The sequence below is a fragment of the Tachyglossus aculeatus genome, unplaced genomic scaffold (genome assembly GCF_015852505.1).
Source record: "Tachyglossus aculeatus isolate mTacAcu1 unplaced genomic scaffold, mTacAcu1.pri scaffold_136_arrow_ctg1, whole genome shotgun sequence".
Lineage (NCBI taxonomy): Eukaryota > Metazoa > Chordata > Mammalia > Monotremata > Tachyglossidae > Tachyglossus > Tachyglossus aculeatus.
In genome coordinates this window covers 193103-200254 of record NW_024044863.1, presented here as the reverse complement: position 1 = coordinate 200254, position 7152 = coordinate 193103, and the positions used below count along the sequence as shown (strand labels likewise).

Here is a 7152-nt window from a genome sequence, read left to right as displayed (position 1 = left end):
CTCCAAGTTTTCTCTCAATCCCACCTGCCTTCTGGTAAAGCACTTTCAGATTGCACCCTTACTCAAGGGGACAGCCTGCTTGCCAACCTTGATATTTAAGTAAGGTAGCCAAAATGCTTCCTCTCCTGAAATTGACTATTGATAACTACTCCTGACATTTGGGGAAGCAGCGTGGCTTACTTGACAGAGCCCCGGCTTGGGAGTCAGAGGTCATGGGTTCTAATCCCGCCACCGCCACTTGTCTGTTGTGTGACCTTGGGCAATTCACTTCAATTCTCTGAGCCTCAGTTACCTCATCTGTAAAATGGGGATTAAGACTGTGAGCTCCCCATGGGACAACCTGATCACCTTGTAACCTCCCCAGTGCTTAGAACAGTGCTTTGCACATAGTAAGTGCTTAATAAATGCCATCATTAATATATAAGGAACACCTAGTTCCAAATTGTCTATTCATATTAATGCCTGTCTCCCCTTCAAGACTGTAAACTCACTGTGGGCAGGGAAAGTGTCTGCTAATTCTGTTGTATTGTGCTCTCCCAAGTGCTTAGTACAGTGCTCTGCACATAGTAAGCACTCAATGAGTATGATTGATTAATAGCGTGTGTCCCACCTTTGCTATCAACAGAGGAATGTTGATACAACCTATCAGGTCCCCTTAGAGCTGAATATATTCTATTTCCCAAATGTGATCTGTGAATCAACCTGGAAGAAAGCATGATAAAGTTATATTGTAAATTATATATCTGTATTAATGTCTGTTTCCCCCTCTAGGCTGTAAGCTCATTGTGGGCAGGGAACGTGTTTACTAATTCTATTGTAAAGTACTCTCCTAAGTGCTTAGTACAGTGCTCTGCACACAGTAAGGGCTCAATAAATGCTACTGATTAACTAATTGATTTGAACTGCCCAATCCTTATGCTTTCATATTTTGTCATCCTTGAAATCATTTGGGGAAACATATCTCAAAAGTCTTGAGACACAAGAAGAACACTCCCCAATTGGATCCCAGAACAGACCTGGAAAGTCAATGAAAAGCAAATTATTTAACTACCTTGTCCTACCCAATCCTCCTAGGAAGGTTGATAGCCTAGGGAATTAAGTGTCTTCCTGCGATGCCTATTTAAATTCCTAGATCCATTTAACAGTCAATCGGGAAGAATAAGTGGATTATTTTCATTTGCTATTCGCTGTCCAACTGAAGACCCTAATGAAATTACAAAGAGAGCAGACTCAGAAAGTAACCTACTGTGCTTTACCCCGATAGCAATTTATTATTCGGTCAGTCGATCGTAGTCAACCTTATACGGCTCCATTGTGATACCATATTTTGCATGGTTTGCCTGCCCTAGTCGCTGCCTCTGGAATGTCATTCATTTATTCATTCAATCATGTTGATTGAGTGCTTACTGTGTGCAGTGCACTGTACTAAGCACTTGGAAAGTCAAATTTGGCAACAGAGATAATCCCTACCCAACAGCGGGCTCATAGTCTAGAAGGGGGGGAAGACAGACAACAAAACAAAACTAAGCAAGTAGACAGGCATCAATAGCATCAATATAGAGTTATGGATATATACACATGATTAATAAAATATATAGAATAACAAATATGTACATAGATATACAAGCGCTGTGGGGTGGGGAGGGGGGTAGAGCAGAGGGAGGGAGTCAGAGTGATGGGGAGGGGAGGAGGAACAGAGGAAAGGGGGAAAAGTGGAAAGAGGAAAAGTGTCATCACTTGGCATAATCCGGGGCACTGGGGTAGGAGATAGCACTACCAGTTAGTCTGGGGCTGAGATTACCCAGAAGCAATTCTCACTGGGGGATTTTATAAATAAACTTTACTAAAGATTCCTAAGACCCTCTCAGGATCGCACCTGGAGAGTTTCCAGTACTCTACCAGTCTCGGCTACGGGAGAGAGACTCAAGCAGAGGCAAACCCATTCCATTCCTAACTTGGGCAGTGGCTAGCGAGTGGAAGACAATTCTGCTACAAATGAAACTCACCTGTGCTGGGCAGCAGTGACATGGGAAAGAGTCGAGGGTGGAGACTCAGGTTTACTGCACGGAAGAAAGCAATGGTAAACACCTCTGTATTTTCACCAAGAAAACTCTATGGATACACTACCAGAACAAATGCAATTGGAGGTGGGATGTTTTGGGAGAGACACGTCCATGGTGTCACTATGGCTCAGAGACGGCTCGACAGAATAAGACAAGGCAAGAGATTCCTAAACAGTCTGTTCCTAGGATGATGAGTTTTCCCTTTGGAAAGAGCACGGGCTTTGGAGTCAGAGGTCATGGGTTTGAATCCAGGCTCCACCACATGTCTGCTGTGTGACCTTGGGCAAGTCACTTAACTTCTCAGAGCCTCAGTTACCTTATCTGTAAAATGGGGATGAAGACTGTGAGCCCCACGTGGGACAAACTGTTCACCTTGTGTCCCCCCCCAGCGCTTAGAACAGTGCTTTGCACATAGTAAGCGCTTAACAAATGCCATCATTATTATTATTATTATTACCTCCTATAGCCCTCCAATCGCCACAAACTTTGTAACTGATGAATATTTAGCTAATAATAATAATAATTATGATATTTGTTAAGTGCTTACTATGTGCCAGGCATTGAATTAAGCACAGGAGTGAGTACAAGCAAATTGGGTTGGAAACAGTCTCTGTCCCACATGGGGCTCATATTTTCAATCCCCATTTAACAGATGAGGTAACTGAGACCTAGAGAAGTGAAGTGACTTGCCCAAGGTCAAACCACAGGCAAATGGTGGAACTGGGATAATAACCCATAACTTAGACTCTCAGGCCTGTGCCCTATCCGCTATGGCTTGCTGAATTTTAATGATAATTAAAGCTAAGTGTGTTTTTTTTAAATGAAGAAATATGGCACAGTGGATAGAGCATGAGCCTGGGAATCAGAAGGATCTGAATTCTAATTCTGGCTCTGCTGTTTGTCTGCTATGTAGCCTCTGGCAAGTCGCTTAACTTCTCTATGCCTCAGTTTTATCATTTCTAAAATGGATATTGTGAGTCTCAAATGGGACAGGGACTGTGTCCAACCTGCTTAGCTTGTATCTACCCCGAACCATAACGAAGTGCTTACTGTGTGCCAAGTAGTATAGTAGGTGCTAGGGTAGATACAAGATAATCAGGTCATATAGAGTCCCTGGCCCACAGTGGGCTCACAGTCTAAGTAAGAGGGAGGGTGGGTATTGAATCCCCATTTTACAGATGAGGGAACTGAGGCACAGAGAAGTTAAGTGACTTGCCCAAGGTTATGCATCAGGCAAGTGACGAGGTGTTAGCACTGCTTGTTGTCCTATTCTGTCGAGTAGTGTCCAACCTGAAGAGACACCATAGACAAATCTCTCCCAGAACGTCCCACTTTCACCTGCAATCATTCTGGTAATTTATCCATAGAGTTATCTTGGTAAAAATAGGGAATTTGTTTACCATTGCCTCCATCTGCACACTAAACGAGTCTCTGCACTCGACTCTCTCCCATGCTGCTGCTACACAGCACAGGTGAGGTTTGACTTCTGACAGATTTCCTTCCACTCACTAGCCACTGCCCAAGCTATGAATGGAATGGGTATGCCTCTGCTTGACTCTCCCTCCTGTAGTAGTGAGTGGTAGAGTACTGGAAGCTCTACAGGTGCGACCCTGAGGGGGTAGCACTGCTTAGAACACACTAAAGTCAGTTCATCTATGAGAAATGCAGCAAATCAGCACGTTTTCCCTGGAGTGTAGGGGCAACAACTTGCTACAACCTCGTATCAAATGAGCAATTCTAGGAAATAACCCATTTTATTGCCAAAAAAAGAGAGGGGGTGGGGCAGAGAGCTCTGGAGTGCTCCTAACCCACCCCTTAATCTGACACCCTTGGCTAAAGATGCTGGCATTGAGAGGCATGTTGGGGATTTGAATAGTGGAAGTAGGATGGTGGGAAATTAAAGCAACACCACGATCCAGGATTCAGGGCAGTAGATCTTTCAGCCAGGCAAGGGTACATAGAAACTGTCCTCTGTACAGAGTCACGTGCCCAAAGTCACATTTCATCTAAAATAATAAACTTGCAAGCTAGTGTGTGTTTGAGGAAAATCTAAAACAGAGGTGATAATAATAATAATAATAATAATAATAATAATAATAATAATAATAGTGGTATTTGCCAACTTGTACTTCCCAAGCGCTTAGTACAGTGCTCTGCACACAGTAAGCGCTCAATAAATACGATTGATTGATTGATTGATTGATTTGTTAAGTGCTTACTATGTGCAAAACACTGGGGAGATACAAGATGATCAGGTTCTCCCACGTGGGGCTCACAATCTTAATCCCCATTTTACATATGAGGTAACTGAGGCCCAGATAAATTGAGTGACTTGCCCAAGGTCACACAGGTGATAAGTGGCAGAGCCAGAATTAGAACCCACGACCTCTGACTCCCAAGCCCGGGCTCTTTCCACTGAGCCACACTGGTAATCTTGTTCATTTTTTCATCTCTTGGAGGTAGAAAGGAATTAAGTACTCTCAGCTATCAGTAATCTTCATCCAATGGAGGGGAGCAATAATGTGGACAATACAGAACCACAGATAGAGCCAAAAAGGGTAGACCTCGTCTGGAAAGGAAGAGTGCTTCTTTGGCCCATCAGATGATGTGAGAAGGCAGTGGAAATGACTCACCCTCTTTTCTACTCTCTAAACATTTGATGGGGAAACCAAAAAACGAGTCCCATGCATACCTGGCACTTAGAACAGTGCTTCGCACGTAGTAAGTGCTTAACAAATGCCATCACTATTATACCTGGAGAGAGTACTTAATGGAAAAGGCAGGGGGAATGCAGAACCTGCATTAAGGAAAACTTATGGTGAAACACTCTGTGTCTGATTCATTCATTCAATCGTATTTATTGAGCACTTACTGTGTGCAAAGCACTTGGGAGAGTACAATATAACAACAGACACATTCCTGCCCACAACGAACTCACAGTCTAATGCTACACACCTACACACAATCATTTCTTTAGGCACTTTCCAGTTAGAAGCATGTTGTCAGAAGAATAATTTGTGTTCTCTTCAAAACAGAAGGTGAACACTTGTGCAGTGGAAAACCTGACTGTAGAGTGAATTCCTATACTGTTTTTTATTTACAAAAATATCTTAGCCCATAAACTCATTGTGGGCAAGGAATGTGTTTATTGTTGTATGGTACTCTCCCAAGAGCTTAGTACAGTGCTCTGCAAACAGTAAGTGCTCAATAAGTACTGTTGAATGAATTGATGAATTTGCACAATTTCAATCAATTCTCACCATATATCCAGGAGGTAGGAAGAGGCAGAGATTACTATCCCCATTCCAGGAAGAGGAAATTGATGTCAAGAAGTCGTGACATCAATCAGCAGGCCAACAGTGGAGTTGAGATCAAAATTTGGGCCTCATGACTCCCAGAATCATTCTCTTTCCGCAATACTCTGGAGAAAGTTCCTAAGAGAAGATTCTGACAGATGGTAGGGTTGCAGCTGATGAGCGCTGCGAAATCTGCAGAGATAACCCACAAATGAATACTCTAAATTGACAGATGAGTTGAATGTACCTGATCTTGGTTGAGTGATAATCCTTCATGTTTATCAAATTGAAATTGGAAACCATTCTATTTGCCTCCTTTCTCAGCGAGCTGCTCTTACACATTCCCTCTAGAACTCTTCATGGTTTTGCCCTGTCACTTACTGAGTTGCTTTTCTTCTAGGTTTCTCTGGTGCGTGGATATACTGCCTCCTCTCTAAATGTTTGATGGGGAATCCAAGAAAACGTGTCCCACGTGTACCCGGATGTGAACATCGTAAGGAATAAATAAATGCCTGACCTAAATCGCACAATCATGACTGAGTTCGTCTTCCTGGGGATTGTGGACTCCAAGGAGCTCCAGCTCATTCTTTTCATCCTGTTTTTAGCTGTCTATGTGGTCACCATGCTAGGGAACTTGGGGATGATGTTGTTGATCTGCTTGGATTCACGACTCCATACCCCCATGTATTTTTTTCTCATCAGCTTGTCCTTTGCTGATGTTTGCTATTCATCCACCGTCACCCCCAAGATGCTGGTGGATTTATTATCTGAGAGGAAAACCATCTCTTTTGTGGGGTGCTTTCTGCAGATGTATGTTGTCATTGCCTTGGCCACAACTGAATGTATCCTTTTTGGGTTGATGGCTTATGACCGTTACACTGCCATCTGCAATCCTCTGCTCTATACAGTTATCATGTCCAGGACAATCTGCCTTAAAATGATCATGGGGGCATACGTTGCAGGCTTCTTGAATTCAGTGATTCATACAAGTTACATAAGTAGCCTGTCTTTCTGTGACTCTAATGTCATCCAACATTTTTTCTGTGATAGCCCTCCACTCCTCAAACTCTCCTGCTCAGACATCCACGTGAATGAAAATATCATTTTCACGTGTGCAGGATTGAATATGTTAGGCACGTTATTGATCATTCTGAGTTCTTATACATATATCCTCGCCTCCATCTTGTGCATGCCCTCTGCCTAGGGCAGGCACAAAGCCTTCTCTACCTGTGCTTCCCACCTGACGGCCGTCATCATATTCTATGGGACGTTAATCTTTACTTATCTACGACCTAGTTCCAGCTATTCACTGAATGAAGATCGTGTGGTGTCAGTCTTCTACACGGTGGTGATCCCCATGCTAAACCCCCTGATCTACAGCTTGAGAAACAAGGAGGTGAAGGAAGCTCTAAAGAAACTGATTTTGAGAAACAGAATCCCCGTGATCATTTAGGTGGTTTGGGTAATTTAGCAAGGAAGGATTGTGAACTGAGTTTAGGATCATAGGCTTGCCCTCAACCTTATGAATTAAATGATAACTTCTAACCCAGAAAATAGAGAGAACTGGCCTTATATGAGGGCTATTAGTGCATTATTGTGGTCTTTGGAATTCTTTATTAATTATTATTATTATATTATTATTATTATTATAATGTTAAGTTACTTAACTTCTCTGGGCCTCAGTTACCTCATCTGTAAAATAGGGATTAAGACTGTGATCTCCATGTGGGATCGGGAGTGTGTCCAACCTGATTAGCTTGTATCTACTCCAGTGCTTAGTACAATGTCTGGCA

The 7152-nt window shown here is 42.8% G+C and overlaps 1 non-coding gene and 1 pseudogene across 1 annotated transcript; both read left to right on the top strand.

Annotated features, from left to right (window-relative positions):
• The first annotated feature begins 1858 nt into the window (after positions 1 to 1858).
• LOC119923029 lies at positions 1859 to 1997 on the top strand. The gene has a single exon (XR_005448750.1). It is a non-coding gene; the product is annotated as a small nucleolar RNA SNORA7 (small nucleolar RNA).
• A 3858-nt stretch (positions 1998 to 5855) lies between these two features.
• LOC119922993 lies at positions 5856 to 6812 on the top strand (annotated as a pseudogene).
• The last annotated feature ends 340 nt before the right edge of the window (positions 6813 to 7152 follow it).